Raw genomic sequence first — 25,789 nt, forward strand, 5'->3', positions numbered from 1 at the left:
ATGCTCTTTGGATGGGTTAAATGCAGAGCACGAATTCTGAGTATGGGTCACCATACTTGGCTGTATGTCATGTCACTTTCATTTAAATGTTTAATTTCATAAAGTACAAGTTGATTTCAAAATGCACCTATATTCTTTGCATTTTGTTTTTTTCAGTTGAATAAAATACTATTTGCCCCTATATATTTCATTATTGAGGATTTCTTAGAAAAAAAAAGTCTAAAAATCTTGTCTCGTCTCGTTCTTGTGAACCCAGTCTCGTCTCATCTCGTCTCGTGGGATAAATAGTCTCGTCACACCCCTAGTAATAATATAGAAGATACATCATCATTCTGTTGTTACTTAAGGAGAGCGTCTTCTCTAATATAACCCTACCAATGAATATTCGCAATGGTCGTTTTTGCTTTAATGTTGACCGTTTATGTTTTTGTAATGGCTGTGATGTGTAATGCAGGATTGAGGAACAGAACCGGAGACGTTCCCTCATTCCCAACACAGGGGCTCATTGTTGGCACTTTTGCTTCTTCATTAAAGCACACTTAATTAGTGCCATGTAAACAAATGGGACTTGCTGGGCTCCTATAGAAATGCAGAGTGCTCACTGAACAAAGTCTAATTTGTGTGTATGTGTGCACATAGTGAGGCGAGCAGGGACCATGATTCAGTCTCTGGGCTTTTTTGGCATGATTTACATTTACAGATTGTGCACCTGTAGAGACTGCTGTTCTCTGATGTTGAGAGTTGGAAGCATACATTTCCAAGTTTAATGAGCTCTTGTATTAATGAGCACTGTATTATTGCAGATACAAGGTTGTGGAGAGTGACAACAGGAAAAATCGTATTTTCTATGCCACGTTGTCTTCATGAAACTTCATTTCTTAATTTTCTAGGAATTTGAAGGATTTGCATCACACATGATTAATATTTGATTGATGGTGTGTTTGTCCTGTTTGGCCATCAGGTGTCATCTGCTTTATTTGGATTGATTAAAATCATAATCATGAATCCCTTAATCCCAGATGTTTTAATTGGATGTGATGAGTGAGTAATTGATGGTCATAATCTGGCATGCATTTGGTTGTTTACACGCTACCAAACTGGGTTATGCCATGTGCTTTGAAAATGTTCCAAGAACCGATTATGGGGGAGAATAAATTCAATGTGCTAATCGTTTGAGGAATGCATTTTAAAAAAACAACATCAACAACATACAAAGCGTGGGATTTGATTGAGCATTGAGCATTGAGCATTTTTGCATTGCTACCAGAGGCAGGCCTTGTCACTGTGGTTAGCTTGGGCTGTTTCCTTTCTACTATCCCTTGCCAAACCTGAGAAGATTTACTTCTGTGAAATGAAACTGATTGCTACATACCAATGCGAGTTTTTCAAAAACAACATGACTGCTGACTGCTGAATGCCTCTGAATGCCACAAAACCATAAACATAAACTCAGGAAGCACATAGAGTAATTGTATTAAACATTGTTTTTTTTTTTTGTTTTTTTTTAATGAAACTGCAAGTCACACATTTACTTACTTTGTTGACTTAATAGTTTTGTATTTCCATTTGTATTTACGTTAATTTTAGTTAGTTTAGGTTTTTTTTTTTTGTTTTTTTTTTACACAAACAATACTTACATAGACTACTTGTGACAATTATTAAATTCTTCAATGCCACTTATCACATAAGTGGCATTTTCCAGGACAGGCAGCTAGAACAAACACTGCATGCTAAGTACAACACTGTCTGGGAAAAACATTTTTCATTAGATTTTCATTAATGTCTTTTGATAAGGTCACTGAAGGGCTATAGAGATCAAGCCAGTAAACCCTGTTGAGTGCAGTGAATGTGATTGTTACAGTTCTGTTCTGAGCACTATAATCTTATAAAGCGTTTCTTATTTTAATAGGTTGCTGCTCCTGACCATTTGATAATGGAAACTCATGTTCTTCCAGAACCTCTTCGTTTCACAGTCCTAACTGTACCGCTGTCATTGTGAGAAATTCAGTCTCAGGTAGGTTTTCTTTATACATGTATATAGGATTGTATATGTAGGATTTGTCAATAAATGTTTAACTGTTTCACATAGGGCTGTGCAAAAAATCGAATGCGATTTTCATGCACATCTCATCAGTAAAGATGCTCCTGTAATTAGAAGTATATCTCCAGCACGTGCGTTCAGATCAGGGTTGCCAGGTTTTCACAACAAATCCTGCCCAGTTGCTTCTCAAAACTAGTCCAAAACCAGTCCAATCGCGCTTCCAGGAGGTTCCCCGATAAAAATTGCTTCCCGGGGTTACAATATAAGTTTTTTAGCAGGGTTGCCTTGGTAAAATTCGCATTTTAGGTGCTAAATATCACGTTATTTGTATTTGGGTCGCTTCGACCCGCGGACATGAAAAACAACCACAGACTTGGCAACACTGGTTGACATTGACTACACCGAGCCGTAATTCACTGACAATCTACACAAAATCGATGTTAAAATCGCAGGTGATTCTTTGTCGATTTTGAAAACGATTTTGTGTTAGTTGTCGGTAGACTACGGCTCTGTAACTGCCGCTCCACCTGAAACAGTGTTGCCAAGTTTTTTCATGTCTGCGGTTTGAAGCAACCCCAATATAAATAACGTGATATTTAGCCCCTAAAAGGCAAATTTTACCAAGGCAACCCTTTCAAAAAATGTATATGTTAACCCCGGGAAGCAATTTTTATCGGGGAACCTCCTGGAAACGCGATTGGGCTAGTTTTGGACTAGTTTTATAAAGCAACTGGGCAGGATTTGTTGTGAAAACCTGGCAACCATGATCTGAACGCACGTGCTGGAGATATACTTATAATCACAGGAGCATCTTTACTGATGACATGCGCATGAAAATCGCATTAGATTTTTTGCACAGCCCTAGTTTCACATGGCTCTGAGCTAAATGTACTTGCTTTACCTGTCTACTGGAATTCATAGCTTTTAAAAAGAGCTGAGCATTAATCATGCTTGCGTTTAAGATTTTATTTGGATTTTGAAGCATATTGTTTGGTGAAAATGTTGTGCATTTAAACTAGGGGTGGGAATCACAGGGTACCTCACAATACTATATGCATCACAATAAATAGCTCACAATACGATAATATCACAATACAGCAATTATTGGAACAATCTATATATTGCTAGACAGTCCTATAATGAAAAGCTTAAACTTTTCTTTATGTATTAACCTACATGTTTAACTGTTTATCGACTTTTATATATTTATATTTCCTCTACTCTCATCATAAAAATTGAGCCCCGCACATGACATGCAGGGGGAAAAATAGCCGTTCACATTGCGTCTTTTGTGCGCTCAAGTTCGTTATTTCAAATGTAGCCACCTTCAGCGAATTGATAACTTTCCCATTCTGCACTACATCTGGAGAGTCTTGTGTTCAAAGGGCAGAGCTCTAGATGTTTTAAATTGAGCAGGTTTGTTTACCGCATGCTGCACTCACTCTGGAGACTCTGTCGCTATGGAAACAAAGACGTCAAAATCACACGCAAATGAGCTTCTCTAATACTTCTTATGAAACTGATTTAATTATAAATTCTATTAGGATTACAGTACAGAATACATTTTGTTTATTAACATATTTGTTGGCCTTTGTAAAATAAGGGACAAATCGCGTCACATATTGATTTGAAACGGGATGCATAATTTTACCATAAAATACGGGACAGGAACGCAGCGAAAACTTTACAGTAGATGGGAAACCGATTGCTCCCTCGTGATCTTTTGTAAACTGTATTCATGAAAACGAACTGCACAGATACAGATATTAGGCTATAATCTTAACCCTAATCTATTGATAAACACACATCTTGTGTCCTTTCTACTTCTGTTTGAATCTGCTCGTGCTGTGCCGCCGCGCTCTGCGGATCGAAGAGCGCGCTGAAAGACAGTGAGGAGATTAAGGATGGCACTGTTTTCATATGAAATTAGGTGACTGACTCTGAGGCGATCACGAATTTGTGTACAATTTATGGAGCTAATCACTATAGCCCTGCTAAAAAAGCCTAGCGACGCCCATGCTTCTAACGTCCATTTCGGAGAACCAGGATAAATATTTCAGTCGATCGCTCAGGCATTAAGACGCACCAAAATCTGTGTTCTGATTCGGTTCGGTGCATACCGGTTACATACAGTCAGGTCCATAAATATTGGGACATCGACACAATTCTAATCTTTTTGGCTCGATACACCACCACAATAGACTTGAAATAAAACGAACATGTGCTTTAACTGCAGACTTCCATTTTTAATTTGAGGGTATGTACATCCAAATCAGGTGAATGGTGTAGGAATTACAACAGTTTGTATATGTGCCTCCCAATTTTTAAGGGACCAAAAGTAATGGGACAGATTAACAATCATAAATCAAACTTTCACTTTTTAATACTTGGTTGCAAATCCTTTGCAGTCAATTACAGCCTGAAGTCTGGAATGCATAGACATCACCAGACGCTGGGTTTCATCCCTGGTGATGCTCTGCCAGGCCTCTACTGCAACGGTCTTCAGTTCCTGCTTGTTCTTGGGGCATTTTCGCTTCAGTTTTGTCTTCAGCAAGTGAAATGCATGCTCAATCGGATTCAGGTCAGGTGATTGACTTGGCCATTGCATAACATTCCACTTCTTTCCCTTAAAAAACTCTTTGGTTGTTTTCGCAGTATGCTTCGGGTCATTGTCCATCTGCACTGTGAAGTGCCGTCCAATGAGTTCTGAAGCATTTGGCTGAATATGAGCAGATAATATTGTCCGAAACACTTCAGAATTCATCCTGCTGCTTTTGTCAGCAGACACATCATCAATAAATACAAGAGAACCAGTTCCATTGGCAGCCATACATGCCCACGCCATGACACTACCACCACCATGCTTCACTGATGAGGTGGTATGCTTTGTATCATTGGCAGTTCATTTCCTTCTCCATAGTCTTCTCTTCCCATCACTCTGTTAGTTGATCTTGGTCTCATCTGTCCATAGGATGTTGTTCCAGAACTGTGAAGGCTTTTTAGATGTTGTTTGGCAAACTCTAATCTGGCCTTCCTGTTTTTGAGGCTCACCAATGGTTTACATCTTGTGGTGAACCCTCTGTATTCACTTGAAGGTGAGTACTCTTCAAACGAACGAACGAAGACTTTAAGGTGAAGTCTTCTCTTGATTGTTGACTTTGACACACATACACCTACCTCCTGGAGAGTGTTCTTGATCTGGCCAACTGTTGTGAAGGGGGGTTTTTTCACCAGGGAAAGAATTCTTCGGTCATCCACCACAGTTGTTTTCCGTGGTCTTCCGGGTCCTTTGGTGTTGCTGAGCCCACCGGTGCGTTCTTTCTTTTTAAGAATGTTCCAAACAGTTGATTTGGCCACACCTAATGTTTTTGCTATCTCTCTGATGGGTTTGTTTTGTTTCTTCAGCCTAATGATGGCTTGCTTAACTGATAGTGACAGCTCTTTGGATCTCATATTGAGAGTTGACAGCAACAGATTCCAAATGCAAATATCACATTTGAAATGAACTCTGGACCTTTAATCTGCTCCTTGTAAATGAGATAATGAGGGAATAACACACACCTGGCCAAGGAACAACTGAGCAGCCAATTGTCCCATTACTTTTGGTCCCTTAAAAAGTGGGAGGCACATATACAAACTGTTGTAATTCCTACACTGTTCACCTGATTTGGATGTACATACCCTCAAATTAAAGCTGGAAGTCTGCAGTTAAAGCACATCTTGGTCGTTTCATTTCAAATCCATTGTGGTGGTGTATAGAGCCAAAAAGATTAGAATTGTGTCCATGTCCCAATATTTATGGACCTGACTGTAGGTTATTATTTTCGGTACCCAACCCTAACAGAGACACAGGTAGTGGTCGACCGATATTGTTTTTTTTTGACAGCCGATGACGATATCTTGGAAAGCAAGAGGGCCTGTAGCCGATATAAAGCCGATATAATTTTTTTACTTATTATTGATAATCACCTCAGTGGTCGGTTGCTATCGCGGTTGTCTAGTGCACGTGACGTAACGCACTCTATAGCCAGCATAATACAAATTTTTTATTTGTATACTTAAGTTATTGTAAGTGTAATAACAGTAATAGGTGCAAATTGTTTTATATATATACTAAGTCTCTGGTAATTAACAAATTATCTGAAACCCTGTTCACAGCGTTTCCTTTAGATTGGCAGGTTTGAGCACAGGAAAATAAAGTTTATGCATTCAGCAAATGTATTTTCTGTTGGGCGATGGACCTTGATGGGAAACCAAATACTACATCACCAGTCTGGAGCCATCACCATTCGTGTCACCCATGCATGTTTGTACAAGTTCCCGTGATGCAAACGCCTGACTGGTCAGATTTGGTGAGGCTTTCTGCAAACCAGCCAAATACAAAAGAGACCGCGATAAATGAAAGATGTTAACAAGAAATGTGGCAACGATTCATATTTCAAATAAAGCGCGTGCAGACGAGGAGTTCATGCGGCACTTGCTTGGCGGCGAAACAGTGAACCATGTCTACATTGGAAACGGCACCGCCACGTCACTACAAGTTTAGCCTGTTTAGGGTCTCCAGGACATTTGAACTCCGTGTCAGTACCTCATAAATAGGATGAGGCAGTTTACTGTCGGGGATTTATCATGTTGTGTAATGCTGCATCCAGTATAGCGTCACGGATTATAATGAGTATTTTGTAATATTTCAATTCAATTCAAGTTTATCTGTATAGCACTTTTTACAATACAAATCGTTACAAAGCAACTTTACAGAAAATTTCATTTCTACAATATTTAGTAGTAGCTTATAAGTGGTGACTGTCCGTTTGTGCGCGTATGACAGGATTTTTCAGAAAAAATTAATTTCAGAAAAAATTCATACAAGACGTAGTCAGCCAGACGATGAACATTATTAACCGCAATAATTATATGATGCAGTCACACTTGTAGCAATATTTGTTAGTTCTGTTGTTGATTCAGGGTTAGCATCATCTGAGGTCATATGTATAAATATATATTCTGCACTGCATTAAGATTTTGTTTCATTGTCCATGCCATATAGGTGCATATTTATGTTTCTGCCGCTAGGTGCCCATGCTATAACGCGCACTTTTAATATCTGAGAGAATATTCCATGCTGACAGCTGCTCTGTGGCACTTTTTTAGTTCTCATCCCCATAAACATACATGGCAGTACAGCTAATACAGTGGCTGGAAATCTGTTTATCCTTCGGTTCCTCATGTTTCCCCATGTTCATAGAGAATGTGATTTATGGTTGCTTTGAATGAATGCAAAGAATGCTTAGGAAAGAAATTGAAAATGGTGCAGCTGTGATTTCCATGCATTTTTAGATGCTGTGTGCAGGGAATTCTATTTAGAGCACCTTATTGTATTAACTAAAATATCAGTATTTGGCGCCAGATATTGATTTTTGTTTAGCATTGGTTAAGGACAAAGATATATCGCGATATCGATATTTTGTCCCGTCACTAATATAGACCCATTGAACTATCATGTCTTTTTGAGAACATGCTAGGACAAGCTCTCTTTTTCCTCTCTCCTTCTCGAAATATCAGCAGGCTGTATTGTACGGGATGAAGGAAGGCTTTGCATGCATGGACCATCAAAACATTAATCCTCCATATTGGAGTGTCATGTAGTGTCAGTGGTACCAAATGGTTCTTTTGTCGCTTCTGATTATTGTGGGATCAGTCAGTCGCTAGCCGTTCTTTTACCCAGCAGGGTGCTGTCCTGGCTGGCACTCTTCTCTCTTGAATCCAAACTCTTATTGGTTGCTGTTTTGAGGTGCCTTTTGTTTAGAGATTTTGGCCAGAATCTCCAATTAGAAGACCGTTCCCTGTCTATTTACCTTTTTTGTTAGAAATGAGCCTTCCCTATCCTGTAGTCCCTTGCTCTTTCTTTCAGCTGAGTTCATCTTGTTTGGAGGCAGCTCAGAATGAGGTTATTCAGTAGATCAACTGGTGGATGTTTGCAGCTGTCACAGACGTGACAGGGAGGTAGCGTTGTGACTCTGCCGTCCCGCTGTTTGTGTAACCAACCATTTATACATCAACCTGGGTGACTTACAGGTGAAGTCTTGTTTCCTTTGCTTGAAGCCCTGGGTGTCTTTGGAGCAATTTTTTTATGAATTTATTAGTGTGTTGATCGATTTAGAGTATTTCAAAAGTTGTTGGATAACTAGTAGTGCTGGGTGATAATATTCAATATTTTTGAACACTCTATTCATTAAGGAATCCAGAAAAAAAAATGTAGCAAGATTTCCATAAAAATATTAAGCAGAACTACCAGTTAATGTTTTCATTATTGATAATAATATCCTAAATAAGCACCAAAATGTGCACCAAATCAGCATATTAGAATGATTTCTTAAGGATCATGTGACGCTGAAGACTGCAGTAATGGCTGCTAAAAATTAGAGCGACAATATATATATATATCTGTATCAATATATATTGAGAATGTATATTATTAAAATATAAATATTTTAGCCCTAGAAATCCCATCTTTTGGTTTTGATCTTTAAAAAGAGAGATTTTGCCACAAACAAATTAAAGTGCATAATTCAAACAAACAGTCATCCATATACATAATTCTGTTGAGGTCACTGCATGCATAATGTAAGCAGAAGAACATGAGGACATGTCCAGAAACAGACAGGCTTACTCAGAGCCGTGTGAGGTCACAGTCTCATTAAAATTTTGCGTACTGTACTGTGCTCTGAAAATAATTAAAAAAATAATCTGCAAATAATTTTTTCTTACAGCAACACGGCCATTTGAGATATACGTTTTTTTTTGCTCATTGTTGATGGCCAGGCACTGAAAGGAAGAGATTGGTTTTACTAATTTCAAAATGCTGTGTTTTGTTTCCCCACCCCCTTCTGTCTGCTCTCAGTAGGAAGTCTGTCTGTAGCAGCCTTTTTGCCAGCAGGTGTGTGCAACACTAAAGTATGTGTGTGTGTGTGTGTGTGTGTGTGTGTGTGTAGGGAAAGTGTGTTGTACTGCGGAGAATAATGGTCTTCTATTGAATTCATCATCCGTTCCTTTCTACATTGGAGGAAAATTAGATTAAATAGGTGGCACTGGATGTCAAAAGGAAACATAAGGGCCCTCCTCCCGTTGTGAGTCACACACTGGGGGTCCGTCACAAATCCCTCCATCCAACCTGCCTCCCTGCTTTTTAACAGTGTTTTTCAGCTTGCATGGCTTTTCCATTCAGTCTTCCTTTTCATTTTCAGCCAGTAGCGTGTTCTTCCCAGAGGTTTTGGATTTTGTTTTCCCTCTCCAGAGAGACCCGAATCACAGAACGAGTTATATAGTAGGCTCCTGTTTAATAATCAAAGAATGACTTATAATACGACTCACCGCAGCCCTATAAAACAATACAAATCTGTTGATTTAAGTAGAGGATTTCTTAAAGATGCTGCCCTGTGTTTGGTAATGTTTGTGTTGTGTTGATGGGATTAATAAATACCCCTAGTAGGCTTTTCTTCATTTTTTTTTCACATTATGGTTAAAGCTTCTTTTGGTTTTGGACCCACATGAAAGTTATTATTCTAGTACGGCTGATTGATACTAAGGGCTTTTTTTTCTCTTGGGAGGTTGTTTTAGAACTTGGCACTTGTTCTCGCTTTCATTTACTCCGGTTCGTTTAGGCAGGTTTACATGAACACATCAATCGTGCTCTGAAAATAATCAGTTCATCAAAATAATCAGTCAGAGATTGCCTGAATGAGGTTTTCTCGGCTCGTTTGAAAGCTAACACTGGAGTGGTGCACTTGTGGTGAGAAACCAATCCAACCCAACAGATAAGCTGTTACGTAAAATGCAGCAATGTGTGATTCTGGGGGTGCAGAGCTAACTTCTCGAAAATAAGTGTACTGTGGCCAACAAGAAAGCAGTTTTACTCACATGTGACTTGCATAAATATATTTGGTTTTGCTTTGAAACGTTGCCTTGTAAACATGAACCAAACCAAGAAGAAAATACAATATAGTAACAGTTTTAAGTCATTGTGTTGGATCAAAGCAAACAATTCCCTTTATTTATACTTTCTTAACAAACCCTGTTAAGTAAATAGTGAAATATGTGAATCAATGATACATTGATTCAGATACACGTTTCAATTACTCAATTAAATTAGAGTACTCAATTGAAAAAAATAAAGCGGTGTGCCTTCTGTGTGACTCGAGTGACTTTGAAATTAAGGCTGTATTTTCACTTTTGTTAGTACATAGCCTGTGTTGTGTTTGGTGCAGTTTCGATCAAATTGATTAGGGTGGCCAAATGTGCTGTTCATATGGTACACGTCCTGGCCAGGATTTTTATACTGCTTAAAACATTCAAAGTAATTTGACCATTAACATGCAGATATTGAATATAATCGACCAATCGTGGCGCGTGAGAAGTTGAGATCTACAGAGAACGATCAGAGTGATGCAAATAAGTGCACGTGTTCGTTCGTTTGGCTTGAAGCGTTGCTGCGTACCGATTACTAAAAGATACCAAAGTACCACGAGAGCGATTTGAAAGCATAAGGAGCCGTCTGCTCTACTCTCTATAGCTCTAGTGAATGTCATACAATGGTCGACCTGCACAGTGTAAACAGCCAGTACCTGGATATTTTAGGCAATATAGAAATCCTGGCGAGAGTGCATCCCATAAAAATTGCCCATATGGTTACTCTAATTATATTATGATGCTTTCAATTTTGACATTTAACACACCCATTCAAGTCTATTTTTATGAATTTTTGCAAAAACGTATCAGTCATCAACATAATTGTCAGCTTACTAAATTACCATATAATTATTAGTCACAACCCTACTAATGATCTATAATCAATATCACAGAAGCAAGAGTGCAGTTGTTTTGAATACAAGCACGCTTGTATTTCAGCTGTAAGGACAAGATAACTTTGTGGATGGAAAGTATGGCAGCTTTTCTATGCATGGCTATAAATTAGTACTATTCATGAATTAATTCTTTCATGAATTAATAATTTCTCTCAACTTAAAACCTATACTGAAAAAAAAAAATCAGTTGACATGCAGTTGATATGCATTTAATTTATCTGCTTTTAGAAATATATTTTTTCTGCGACATATTTTGAGTCTGTTTCTGTGAAGTCTGTCTGTTCAGGAATAACTACAAAAGTACACCGCCATGTTCATGAGCAGCTTAGAGGGAACATTGATCGATGCCAACTTCATTACCTTGAAAAAGCTTTATTCAGTATGTTTGCATGGACACCAGTTTTTAACAAAGTAATTTGGCCCACATGTTTTCCCGCTACACAGCCCTCGACCCGAATTGAGTTTGCTACCTCTAGTCTGGATGACATGTCATGATGCAATATATACATTTATTGAGAATGTGTCACGATGTATCAAAATACTGATTGTAGCACAGCCTTCTGGCAGCTTCTGATTTTTTGCCTACAGTGGCTCACTAAGGAGGTCACCACGCATTAGAGCAGGAGACCGCAGCCGTTTTTATGCTGTTCTCATGCCAAGTCATTTTTCATGTGTGTTTTGGTTCAGGCCCTCTGGATTTTTACAGCACCTCTGAGGAATTGAGTTTGTGCTCCGCCTCCTCTGTTTTTTCCCATAGTTAGTGAGATTGTGTTTTTTACCCTGCTGACCTCACTTTGACCCTGCTGTGTCTATGGCGACTGCTTCAGCTGTAAGAGGTTGTGGCAGCACAGGGCTTTGTGGCTACATTCCAGTGTTGACGTGTCTACACGAGTAGAGACACCATTACGAAAGCCCAGCCCCTACTGAACATAATGGGATTTTAACTTGGAGACTATTTTCAGGCAGCTTGAGTATTTAAAGGAAACCTATCATGAAAATCTGACTTTTTTCACGTTTAAATGCTATAACCGGCTCCAGATGCATCTACAGACACAGAAAACTTTTTTTTATTAACCTTTCTCTGCAAGCTTGTGAATAAAGGGGATCTTATTATAATGTTCCTGCCCCTTAATCTGGATGTTTCCACCGGTGTTACCGCCATTGTGTTTTCACAAGTGATAACATTGTACCAGTTCTAACACCGTGGCAAAAGTTCAAGAAAAGCATGCTAATTGTTCTGTCTTTAGCTCCACATATGAGCACAGAACACTATTTAGAGTCTCAGCCTCAGAGTAAATGAGAGCAGTGGATTTGTTGATTTATTTACTGTAAGGCAAGGCAAGTTTATTTATATAACACATTTCATGTACAATGGCAATTCAAAGTGTTTTACATTTAAAGGAAGTAAAATAATCATATAAAAAAATAATCACAACAATAAAAACAAGGATTTTAATTTACTGTTAGTAATGTGCTGTTAACACAAACAAACATTCAAACAAACTTCCCCACTAAGTGGAAAATGATCCCAAAATACCTAACTATTCCACTACTTCACCCCCTACTTGCTTTGACCATCATAAACCAAACACATAGAACTCAGGGGTCCTGCTTTCAACTTATAATCAACAAACTTTTCTTTCTTTGCCCACATTCTCTTTACCTTCACAGCACTTACTTTTAACCTTCTGTTTAAACTTTTAAAATGATTTAAAAATGTATGTAAATGAATTCAAACAGTTAAGATTAGAACATTACTATACATAGAGTACAGTGCAATCAGTTCAGACGAGGTATAGTACTCATTCAGTAAATGCACAGCTAAACAGATGGTTTTGAATCTTTATTTAAATGTGGTTAATGTTTTAGCACATCTGATCTCTTTTGGAAGCTGGTTCTAACTGCGTGTGGCATAATAGCTAAAAGCAAACTCCACTTGTTTTGTGCGAACCCTTTGGTATTTCGAACTGACTCGATCCTGATGATCTGAGTGGTGTGTTAGGTTTATATTCAGTGAGCATATCTGCATTGTATTTAGGTCCTAGGCAATTGAGTGATTTATAAACGATCCTAAATGTAACTGGAAGCCAGTGTAAGGACCTGAGGACTGGTGTGATATGCTCAGATTTTCTGCTTCTACTCGGAATCCTGGCGGCAGCGTTCTGGATGAGCTGCAGCTGTCTAATGGTCTTCTTGTGAAGGCCGGTGAGGAGCCCATTACAATAGTCCACCCTGCTGGTGATAAAGACATGAACAATTTTCTCCAAGTCTTGACCGGAAACAAATAAATGAAACCGAATAAATGAAACCTCGCATCAGCGCCATTCATTAGGACACATATTTAAATAGACTTTTGCAGCTTAATAGTAACAGATACTACTCCATATCATGATTTCATTTAAGTGTAATGACCTACTTTTTAATTCATTCAAAATTTGACCAATTCCATGACATTCCGCGTTAAACTGTGAATTCTGTTTTTATGACTGGATTCCGCGATTCCGTCTGCACTTTCCGCATCACTTAAATCATAGGGCCCTACAATTATACCAGCACAATGTTTGCCCTCACACTTTAACTGTTCTATTCTTGAACAATTAATGATGATCTTATCAAAATAAAAGAGCAGTGCTGAGTCTAGGAGAACTCACCAGTGTCACACACATTCCGGATGCATCGCGTTCAACTCGAGCAGGGAAATAAAACAGTTTATTTATTCACCAAATGGACGCAAGTTTACTTCAAGAGTGAACATTGAGGCATAGATAAGTTTGAAGTTCAGTGTTTAAAACAAGCAGAGCAAACGGAAAGAGTTATCTATATTATAGCTCTATAAATGAAGCATACAGACTTTATTAAGACCACAGAAAGACAAACGTTTCAATGAAAATGCTCAATATACAATTCATTATGTACATTAACAACGATATAGGGCGAATATAATGTAATTTAATTTAAAACTATGTGAATGGCACTCTGTGGCGTGGCAGGATTTTCTGTCAGCTGTATTTAAATCTGAGTCTGAAGCTTCAGAGTGCAGCATCGTGTCTAAACAAATAGCATGTGCTGTCAGTGATTTCAACAACTAGAGGCTGCTCTCGCTCTGTATGATGAAATCAGACCCTTTTCAGTCGCTCCAGCAATGGACGCATCCCAGAAAACTGTTATGATCGACAGTTTAAAACGCAGCACTGAGATCTAGTAGTACCAGCACTGATATTTTTTCCAGAATCAGAAATTAATTAGATTTCATTTATCTTAATGAACGCCGTCTCTGTGCTGTGATGCGGCCGGAAACCAGATTGAAAATTGTCCAGGTATCCATGTACATAACGCTGCTGCCACACAGATCTAATACAAACTTGCTACTTCTTTCCCAGCTGTTTACCTTAAAAAGACATAACCGACTGTTTTTGAAAATTGTGTTTTTAACATAAACGTGTGTGTGTATTTGATAGTTGGCAATAATACATTAATTTAGTACTCACATGCTGCTGCTTTCTGTGCACATGGTTCAGATTTATGTGCACAGAAAACCGTAAATCAGAAATTTATACTAATATGGTTTAAAACTTATAAATTCAGCTCAATGGACTTGATAATCAAAATCAAACAGATGTTTTTAGCAGAGTCTCTGAGGTATGAGCTGTAAAGACAGCCCTATTTCAGTAGCTCATGTGCATTTAAAGGAGCATTGCGTAGGTTCTGAAATTTCTAACCGTTACTGACACCAGTGGCCGTTAGAGGAACTGCAGCCAGTCTCATGCTCGTTCTCAGTGCGCACGCTCTTTTTTTTTTTTTTTTTTTTTTTTTTTTTTACTTACGAGGAGTGTCCGTGGGTGTCTGAGTTGTGCTGGAGGCTGGTCGCTTCTTTCCATCCGCAGAGTCCATTTGAAAACACTATTGCCGCTGCTTACTATAATGGCTGGCGTGCCGTACGGTTGTAAGCCCAAGTAGACGAGAATGCGCATGACGTCACATTTTGTGAATTTTTGCGCCAATTTCGGGCCCGACTCCTCCACACACAGATTGAGCCTACAGGCTGATAGAGGCAACCGAGGTGTCATTCTTTTTTTTACATCATGATTGGCTCAAACCTCCACATAGCTCCTTTTAAAGAGACCTGCACGAAAACAACGTGTTTCTGCTTCTACTCAGAAAAGGCAATTTAAGTGTGTACTCACACTAGGCACAGATGCCTTGAACTGAGCCAGAGTGTGATTTTCCCACCTCCCCACTCCCCCGCTTGCCTGCACTCACACTTGCACTAAACTTTCTGGACTAAAGCACGCTTATGTCATGTGTGTGATAACAGAGAATGCCACTTTCACTAATACTCTGCCTAATAAATTTGTAATTTATGCCGTGCCATGATTTTCACTTGTAAGTAATGTTATCAGAGAATTATTAAGGAGGCAGCTGACATTAATGAAAGAACTGGCAGCTTTTAATCGCAGACTAATTCCAAGTGTGACTAGTCAAGAACCAGGCTTTTGGGGTCAAATGTACTCGGGCACGGTTAAAGGAGCATTTCACCCGTGGGAACATTGATCTTCATTGAAAGTGGGTCATATATGTAGTCGAAATCTATTAAAACTTTCGAATTTGGTGCCTTTTTGACCGAGTTATTACAGAAAGTAACTTTAGGGCTCATTTGTATGTAAAACCACAACTCCCAAAATGCAACAAATTTTCACAGCTCCACAAGCCACTCCCACTAATCCAGAACACCGCTGTTAGGCTGTTAGGCGATATTGTCTACAAGACATTGAGGACACAGTTAGCGATGTATGGTATTTACGTGCCACAGTAGTAAACAATGCCACAGTAAGCTTTTTGTGCATTAAAAAAGGCACTGCACAAACAGTTTACAGTTGACGTTACGTAACTTATTAACCGGGAATCATTTCGTGATAATAATGCTTGAAGAAATTGTGTACATTTCACGAAATGAATAATAAATAAAATTGAAACACTTATTTTACAGTTAGACGTCCATTTGTGCAGGCTTCGGCTGGCGTTTCCAGTTTACCTTCGGAATTCTGAAGTATGTCTCCAGGACGCCTCTGTCCATATGCGGGGCCCCACCCCCTGGAATAATAATAAGCTAGTGTCTGTAGTCTCTACACTTTTCAATGAATTTTGACTTCCTGCTTATTATGACGCAAAATGACGATTTTTACGTCATAATAAGCAGGAAGTAAAACACTTAAATCCTTATTTCTCCCATCTCAGGGAAAAATAAAGGGAAAATCCATGATCATTATAATATATGACTGGGTTTCTAACAATACAAAGCTAAATGCAAATGGGTGAAGTGTCCCTTTAAGATGGCCTAGTGTGAGTACACCCTTCAAATTATATAATAAATGACCTGCGGGGTATTTTGAGCTGAAGACTCAGACACATTCTGGGGACTTATATTACTTATTGTAAAAAGGGGCATAATATGTCTCCTTTAACTAGGATAATGTTAATAGATGATGTTTGCGGTTTTGTTTTTCTGTTAAAAATTTGTATTTTTCCTCACTTGTTCTTTTTTCAATCCCAGGTTTAAAGTCAATCAGAAATGAAAAGATCTAGCATTTTATTTTTTTAAATTACCTAGACCATACTTACAAGCAAATACTCATCATATATGTATTTTTTTTATTTATATTTTATTTATTTTGTTTAATTTAAATTATATATATTCAATTATATATTCAAAATATTTATTTATTTTCTCGAACACATCACATATTAGAGGTAGGGCAGAGGAAAGTTTGTGCTTAAGAGATATTTTTATAACTCATGTTGATGCTGGTGGTGCAGAAATTATGCATTGCGCTTTTAACACAATGGATCTTTATTGTTTGTGTAAGGTCGGGTTTTGTTTATTAGTGATGGGATTACTGTTTGTCTTTTGAATTGTGTTGAGGTCATAGAATATCTCCCAGAGATCATAGTTTGTCGCTGGTTTTCTCAACAGACTTGTGGACAAAATTCCTCTTAACCCATTACAAATCTAAGGATTTTAACCTCTAGCATACAGACCATAGGCGTTTCTCAGTGTCAAGGAAGGATCCTCGGAAGCCAGAATTTCGAGGATGCTACGTCATCGACATCCGTCGAAGGTCTGTTCCAATGTCGAGGATCCTCGGAATTTCAACCAAGGACTGAGTCCTTCATTCGAAAAATATCCCATACACAGGAAAGGATGCATATGTGTAGCCATCGCGCTCTCAAATCACCCACAATCCTATGCGCGCAGCTTTGCTATCTTGTTCAAAAATTCAAAAATGTTGTTGGAGCATTAACGGTTTTTATTTTACGTTACCCAACATTTGTTATAACTGTAGTAAATATAAGTAAAGTTTAATGTTTAAATGCCAGTACAAATTACTAACATATTGATATTGTAAATTATACAAATACAAATTACGTTATTGATGGTTAACTGAGCAGGACCTGTCATTTAACAATTGTTAGCTAGGTTGCGTCATCAGCATTTCTTTTATAAATAACTAGTTAAGTTGTCCAGAGTAATTTAACGTTAATATTATACCATTATACCATTCACAGCATTATTCAAACGGACCTTTTCACTGACGTAATGACGCAATGACGTGCTCTTGCTAGCCTGTTTCATTTACCTGTTCTCCGAATGCTAAAGAGGAGCCTTGCCTAGCCTCTGATGGAAGTGACTTGGAAGGACCAGTCCTGCCAAGGAAGTATCCTTGACATTGAGAAACGCCTCATGACCTGTTACCCATTACCATGCCAACAGCTTTGTCACCCTGACAACAGTCCTGCACATTCTGCATCACACTTACTGGAGTCTGTGTCTGTGAGGGACAGAGGTGTAGCTGATACAAACACTGAGAGGATTATAGCCGCTCACAGTGGGTTAATAGGCTGGCTGCTATCTTTCTAGAGTGACAGGGATGAATAGTTTCACAAGACTGGACTTGCCTTTGTAGAGTGAATGTTTAATTTTCCATCTCTCTATAGCTCCCTCATGCATAATCCTTCATTCACATTATTGTATTGTCTTTCATTTCCAGCTGTCCATCTGCCGTTGTTCTCATCTTGCACTGAGGTGCAGTCTATTCGTTGGTATTCTGACCCTAATCAATCCTTTTTTACCCCTGAATATCCAGCAAGTTTCAGAAACATTGTGTAAACATTGTGGATCGTATAGGCGTTTCGTCCACACGGATCTGGAGTTTTAGGCGAGTGAAACTGATATATTTTTTAAACCGGGTCCCGGAGTGGATAAATTTGAAAATGCCGCCCTTCCGTTTTCGTCTGGACCGCGAATCCCCATGTATTTTCTGAAAAGACGACGTCATCAGCCCATTTCTTACCCATAGTCAGACACCGCTACATCACATAACAGCAACAAAAACATTGCTAACATTATTAACATTAACACAAATTAATAAATGTATTGATCTATGTTCATTTGTGTACCACGCGCAAGGTTTATGCGCATAGTCCAAGTCTTCTTCTCCGTTTTTAGTGTATCTCTGTAGAAGAATTACAGCGTCACATGCTGGTCTGGCATGTTTACTATATCGTTTTGTGTAGGTTTTATGGTTTCGTGTGGACGCAGATATTTCTTGAGACGAGAAATAAAAAAAAGATTGGATGGGGAAAGCTCTGGCTTCGTGTGGAAGTAGCCTAAGTCTCCTAATGTCTTGCAAATGGCTATAGACTCACTGAATGGGCACTGACTTGGGACAATCAGCCAAGAAGAGCGTTGTATGTGTGTCTCTTTTTAAGGGGCTGAATATCAGTCTCATTTTTTCTCTGAATATCATTCTCTTATTTTAATCTTTCTTAACCTTATTAAGTCTTGGTCCTGTCCTCCAACTCTTTCCAGGCTGCTCCACACTGCTATCGCTTTCATCCATCCCTCTTACAAGTCTCTTTGCTCTGTGTCTCTGTGCCTTAATCTTTATCTTTAGTGCACACATACTTTCTCTTGCCTGGCTTTTTGCAGCTTCTGCCATGCTTTGTGGTCTCAGTGCTCCAGTCAAGTGCTCTTCAGTCTTAAGGAGGCTTCAACACCTCGCCTCCCATCCACTGGGCTTAAGTAGGGTTTAGTGCTCTGACCTGACTCATGATCAGGCCCTTTAGCTCAAACAGCAACAGCATGGAGAGTAGACGAGCAGATCCTGCACCATGGCTAGAAAAATCCTGCTCATGAATTAATCATGATAAAACTTAAAGGGGTAAAAACAAGTGAAGAATAATAAAATGGATGGGAGTAAAAAAGTCTTAAGACATTCAGATCCCTGCAAGTAATGATTGGGTGATTTCCAGTTTGAAGGATGTTTGCTCTCCTCTACTCTGCTGTTTTGTTTGTTCTTTTCTTTTTTCCACCTCTCTCCATTTCATTTCTCACACTGTGACCTCCTCACACATTAGCCCTCCCGCCTACTTTAAACAAAGATTAAAAAGCCTAATAATTCATGGTTCATAGCATCTAATCAGTTAATTATTAAACTCAAACCATCTGTAACACGCTCTGATCTCGGCCCATGCGCTGTGGAGCGTAGAGCAGCGTGGCATCTGCAGAGTCAAGAAGCTGAAATGAAAAGCACTGTCCATATGGTCGTGATTTCAGAATGGCTCCACTGGAGGCGTCGTGATGCTCGAGCTCGGTGCCATGCTGTTTCCGTGAAGCAGAGTTTCCAGTGTCCTGCCAAGATGCCAAGGACTCACTGTCTCTGAGGCTGGCTTTGAACTAGCAGTAGTGTTTACTGTAAAAAGATTATGCAGAAGGTGAAGATGGTGCACAATGTCAACACTCCTGCTGTCAGCCATCTTTAAGGAACGCTCCACTGTTTTTGAAAATAAGCTTATTTTCCAACTCCCATAGAGTTAAACAGTTGAGTTTTACCGTTTTCAAATCCATTTAGTTGATCTCCGGGTCTGGCGTTAGTACATTAGCTGTAGCTTAGCATAGATCATTGAATCTGATTAGAACGTTAGCATCTCGCACAAAAATGACCAAAGAGTTACGGTATTTTTCCTATTTAAAACTTGACTCTTCTGTAGTTACATTGTGTACTAAGACCGACGGAAAACAAAAAGTTGTGATTTTCTAGGCTGATAAGGCTAGGAACTATACTCTCATTCCAGCGTAATAATCAAGGAACTTTGCTGCCGTACCATGGGTGCAGCAGGCGCAATGGTATTACGCAGTGCCTGAACATAGTCCCCAGCTAACTTCCAATGGTAGCCTATTTTCAGGCGCTGTGTAATATCATTACGGTGATATTTAATGGTTTAATGGTGAAATAGTGCATGTATGACTTAAGTAGCATTCAATACATTTAGTACCTGACAGCTGTTTTATGAGTAAAAATTGGTGAAAATAATCCAGTGGTATGAGTCCAATTTTGTCATGTTGAATTTAAAATAGCCAGTAGTCATTTATGTGATTTATGCAATGCGTAATTGAATGCAATGAGAAAAGAAGCATTAACAGTGCCATTTCAGCATATTAGGCATATGATTAACATGTTAGCATATTTTAACACATATTTTTAAACATTTTAAAATACATTATTTGCTAATTCCTTGTTGTTTTGAATCAGTTTGTTTTTTTAATTCCTGAATAAAAAGGACCATTATATTTGTGAAACTCCCCCACCAACCCAGTGTTTAGCAAATTTAAGGGCTGTTTTTCAATATTCAATATTTGCAAGAAGCAAATGCTAAAATTCAATGTGATTGCCATCATGTTACAACACCTTTGTTCAGATTCATATTTGCACATTCTGTTCTTTTATTTTTTTTTTCTCTTCTATATGTTTGTTTTATATTCCTCTCTCTAACTGTGCAATGATATAATTGCAGCTATTACTCTTGGAAATAGAAGCCTTACAATATTAATATTCATATTTTCAAAGGTGATGTTAGACATGGGATGAACCGCTATACAAATATATGTGTGCTATTGTTGGCCACATTTTAATAAACGGTTAAGCTCTGGGATGACAGGGCTTCATTCCTATACTTATGTAGAGATTTAAGGCATATATAGATGAATTTGCCAACCAAAGTTTATGCACTTTTGTCCTGCAGGGTTTTATTGTATTGATTTATTTCATGTGTGCGTGCTCATAGCAGCCTGGCTATGCAGATTAATGTGAGAGCGGACGGATAGGAGTAAATATTTGCTATATCTTCAAGTGTGTGTTAAGGCATAAAATACATTTAATGACTTAACGGCATCAGCTTCTTCTTGAGACCGAACACCTATTGACCTATGAATCAATGGATAAATTATGTGACGTTGATGTTCCTTTTTCTGTTCTTGACGATGTAAACATAAGTGTTTTAAGTGTCAGTTTGTACCTGCAAATGCAGTCAGTGCTTGAGTTTATTTCTTACAGAACTCCTAAGATGTGTCGCAGGTTTCAAGGAAGTATTTATGTAATTCTGATAGGCTTCCTTTTTCTCTCTCTCTTTCTGTGCCTCTCTGTGCTATAATAAAAGCTGAAAGGGAGGAAGCTTGGCAGGAGCTCATATTTGAGACTGTTTTTGTCTCCCTGAGGACACTTCCTACTCACTTTTCACAGCTGGAAAAGACATTGTCACTTATATTGCTGACTGCGTGTTAAAGATAAGGGCTTCAGAACCACCAAATTAAACAGAGGGGTTTATAGAGAGCTTCTCTGCTTGAGTCTTATGGACAGCACTTCCTCTGCGTAGTAAATATAGTCAAGGCTTCTGCTTTTTCCTGAGTGCTCTGGGTGGTGGCAACCTGTTAAGAATATGTTTACACAAAGGTTGCGGCTTGACGCAGTCTACAGATTCACTGAAATCAAAGAGAAAAGAGAAATCGGTTAAATCAAAGAGTAAAGAGAATCCGTTAAATCATTTTGAGCCAGTTCCTCTTTGTTAGTAAAGGCTATACTACTGATCTAATTTTGACTTGATTTAGACTTTGATTCTTTCAGTTTAAATCCTGACTCAGTCTGGGAAATCACCCGCCATCTTCCTGTTTTGTTTTGTTTAGCTTTAAAGAATTATTCAACCAAAAATAACAGTTCTGTCATCATTTACTCACCCACCAATCATTCCAAACTTGTATGGCTTTTTTCTCTAAAACACAAAAAGAGAAATGTTAAATTTTCTTCTCTATATATAGATAAACAGACCCAATTTAAGCCCTTATTCAGCTATAATCTTTCTATCCACTGTAGCTTTTATATCTAATTAACACTTCAGTGTTCATTTCCTCTAACACCATGTCTACACCAGACTCGACAGTTGTCGTGCCGGGTCGTACCGCAACAGCTAAAGTCTAACAAACAAAAAATGTTGGTGGTACACTCTTAAAAATAAATGTGCTTCAAAAGGTTCTTCAAGCGAGGCTATAGAAGAACTATTTTTGGTTCCACAAAGAACTGTTCTTTAAAGGTTCTTTAAAAAATACCTCTCATATAATCTCAAGAACCTTATTTCGCTGCCTTTTGTGAAACAGAAAGGTTCTTCAGATTTTAAAGGTTCTTTATGGAAACATTTAGACAAAAAGGTTCTTCTATGGCATCATGAAGCACCTTTATTTTTAAGAGTGTAGTGTAAGTTAAAACAAAAATTACGTACATTTCATATACATTCAAGAATAAAGAAAATAAATTTAGAACTAAGATGGCAAATTTTTAACACAGGAAATATCACTATTTCCTGAGAGAGTTGAAATAATACGAAGTTCTTGGAAACTTCATTCCATTTGTTCATCCCACTGTAATGGTCACAGAAAAATAATCAAGTAATGTTTATGTCTGTATGTATTTTTTACTCTTCCTCAAAAAGAGATCGTATCATTTCCTGGCATGTTGTGGCTTGTCTTGTTGTGGATTAGGTGAAAGGTTTAAAGTTATTGTGTCTCTCACATTCTCGTTCCACATCCCTCGCTTCCCCTCCTGTCATCCGTGCTCACATCACTTTCTTTATTCCCCCCTGCTACTCTGACATGTCTATTCAGCTCACTTTTTCTTTTCCTGGCCCCTGTTCAGTCTCTCTCGTGTTCTTACTCCCCTCTGTCTAAATCCAGCTGTTGTGTTAATAGTTTTCCTGCCTCCTGGAGAGCCAAGTAATGAGATTCCATTTGGAAATCAAGACCTTTTGGCTTGAAGAGACGTTCATGTTTTTTATTTATTTAAATATTTGTTCCTTTACTTGACTGGGCAGCCTCTCAGCTTTGCTTTGACCGGTTATTTTTTAGAATTTTAGATTTTTTTTGCCTTTTCTTCATTCAGCCACATCTTCGTGCTTTTGGTTTGTTACTTTTAATGTCCTTTATCCCTTTCAGTGTCACTCAGGGTTTTTCTGTCTTCCACATGCCGTTGTTTAGCGCAGATTCTAATTTAAAGTTAAATTGCAAAAAATGTATATTAATTTTAACCTGGAACAAGTGAATGAAGATGACATGGCTGTGGTTGTTTCCTACAGCTTTTCTCTCACTTGATGTAACCTCTCCATATGACTTCAAATTGTTTAACCTTTGACTTGATATAACTGCTCTTTTATTTAGTTATTTATATTTTTTTGTGTGTGCTGCAGGTGCTCAGATGCTGTGATATCATTGCTGTTCGTTGCAATTCTGATTCATAAGCTCTTGGCTAATCGATTGTATTCTTAATTTGAATAAATTTCAGGTATAATGTCCATAAACAACAAAAAACTATTTATCTCCTAATGTATTTCAGACTGATACAAATCAGCTCATAAGAGTTTGTGAACAAATTTACAACCCATAACCTCAGCTTATTTGAAAAACATACCTCTACCTACATTTTTGCATTAAAAAAACCTACCTATACAAATTACTATGTTTAGCATCTGAAATGAACACCAGAGATAGTAAAACAGCAACAACTTTTATTCCTTCTCGAACAGTTTGATAACAGGTCAGATCATGGATTAATTGAAACGTATTTGTGCAAAATACAAAAATACATTCACCATAGTGCATGGTTTGTGAACTAATACGTGTTGATGTTTGCATCACATAGCCAGCTCCATATGTATGGCTTTTCTGACTGTAGTAAACTTGCTTCATAGATCACCTGGTACAGCATTTCACTTGTGAGTCCCACGAAACATGAGTTGCTTCAGCAAGTGCATGTTTATCTGACATTTTATCTTACTATTGGTTAGGTTTACTGTAGGAGCTGCGGTACTTAGAACAACCATCGTAATAAACTGTTGCAGATTCATATTCATTTCAGATAAAACTGAACACCCTTAGCTCTACTCACTGCACATTTCACTTTAAAGGTGTTGCGAAATATGGAACAGAATAGCATTTTGTAGGCTGGTTTGTACATTCACACTTACACATTCACAATGATTCAGGAGCAGCAGCATAGATTCAGCAGGATAAGAAATGTGGTGCACCTATAAATTGGCAAAGTGTAAAGGATCAGTGATATTTTAAGAATCCGTATCACAGTTGATCTGAAGAATATTGTGATTTTAATAGGAAAATCTATATATTTATGTAAATGCCAATTAGTCTTGGACAGTGTTGAAAGCACTCCTTCACCTATCAATCAGTTATTGCGCTAAAACAAGATTTTTGTACATCTGAGGTTAACAAACTCAAAATGGGAGTGTCAGTGTCTTAAGAGCCTTCCTGGACAAAAACCAAAATTAGTGGGGAAGGAAAGATGTATGCTAATACCAGGTGAACGTCAATCTGTTTCAGTTGAATGCTCCTTTTAATATGGTCATCTGAGATTGATGTTAATACCCGAGCCAGTCTCCTGTCTTGCGTGTCTGGCCGCATCCGTCTCACACTCTCCCCCTGCCTGTTTTTGGTCTTCATGTGGAAGCAGGCCTTGCCTGCTCGTGCGTGGCCTGAAGGTGGAAGTGTAATTTCCTGTGGCAGACAGGCTGGGAACAATTGGTGGGGGGTGGTTGAAGAGAAACAGGCTGTGAACACACTGCCCTACGATAACTCAGAGGCAGGCTGATGCGTGGCTGCCGAGACAAAACCGAAGAGGGAAAAATGAATAGCTAAGCCGCAAACCCCCCTTAAACTCCCGGCTCTTTCAGGAGGGTTTGTGTTCAGCCAGGCCTGAGAGTCGGGCTGTTATGTTTTCTCAGGCTGAAAGAGGTACATTAGTATCGCCCCATTGCCATTTATTACGCTCCTCTGTTCTTCTGGAGCGCTTTCGTAATATGGAAATAATTGAGCTCTGATAGAGCAAATGCCAGGACATTGTGTTTTTGTGTGTCTGTCATTCTTTAGTTCCTTGTGCTTGTGTGTTTCATAGTGTGATGATCTCCATCAGACAATAACAGAAGCCTAAAGTGTTGATGTTGCAGATGTTTCTGAAGATTTGCAATCTGAGACCGTACAGAGGAGGTGACACAGCTTTCACGTAATGCATATCATAACTCATGCATGCATTTGTCATTTTATTTAGTTATTGTATTTATTTTGTTATGTATTGTGTGTTGGCTTTTGTAGATGGTTTTGTTATTCATTCTTGTGGTACATTTTTTGATAGAGAAAGAAATAGTGTGTTTAGGGATGTCTGTTCCGCACTAAACCAGATCACTCTCTTAAAGGATTAAATCTTGTTCGTAGGTGTTGTGTCCATCCGTATGTCCATCATCGCCCACTCTATGAGTCTGTTCCAGACCTTATCAAAAAGTATTTATTCTAACAGAGATGAAACCTCATCAGTGACTGATTGGGAACACACTTCATGTGAAGTGACTTGCACAAATAGCTCTCCATGCAGGAGACTTCCTTAATTCACTCTAGTAGAGTGGAATACCTGGGTTCCGGAAGTACAAAATAACATGAACTTTCTCCACTGAGGAATTGATTTTGAACTATAGATGGACCTATTTCGAGCTGCAAGGATGT

The 25,789-nt window shown here is 38.5% G+C and overlaps 1 protein-coding gene across 5 annotated transcripts in view; it reads left to right on the top strand.

Annotated features, from left to right (window-relative positions):
* ndst2a (N-deacetylase/N-sulfotransferase (heparan glucosaminyl) 2a) overlaps nucleotides 1–25,789 on the top strand; it is a 135,372-nt gene that overhangs the window by 28,821 nt on the left and 80,762 nt on the right. For 4 of the 5 annotated variants that reach the window (XR_009437530.1, XM_059566513.1, XM_059566512.1 and 1 more), the window contains exon 2: nucleotides 1,910–2,014. The exons of the other annotated variant lie outside the window; for it this stretch is intronic. The gene's annotated coding sequence lies outside the window, so the exon portion shown is untranslated. The remainder of the gene's footprint in view (nucleotides 1–1,909; nucleotides 2,015–25,789) is intronic. 5 annotated transcript variants of the gene reach the window in all.

Source organism: Carassius carassius, chromosome 14 (assembly GCF_963082965.1).
Source record: "Carassius carassius chromosome 14, fCarCar2.1, whole genome shotgun sequence".
Taxonomy (NCBI): Eukaryota; Metazoa; Chordata; class Actinopteri; order Cypriniformes; family Cyprinidae; genus Carassius; species Carassius carassius.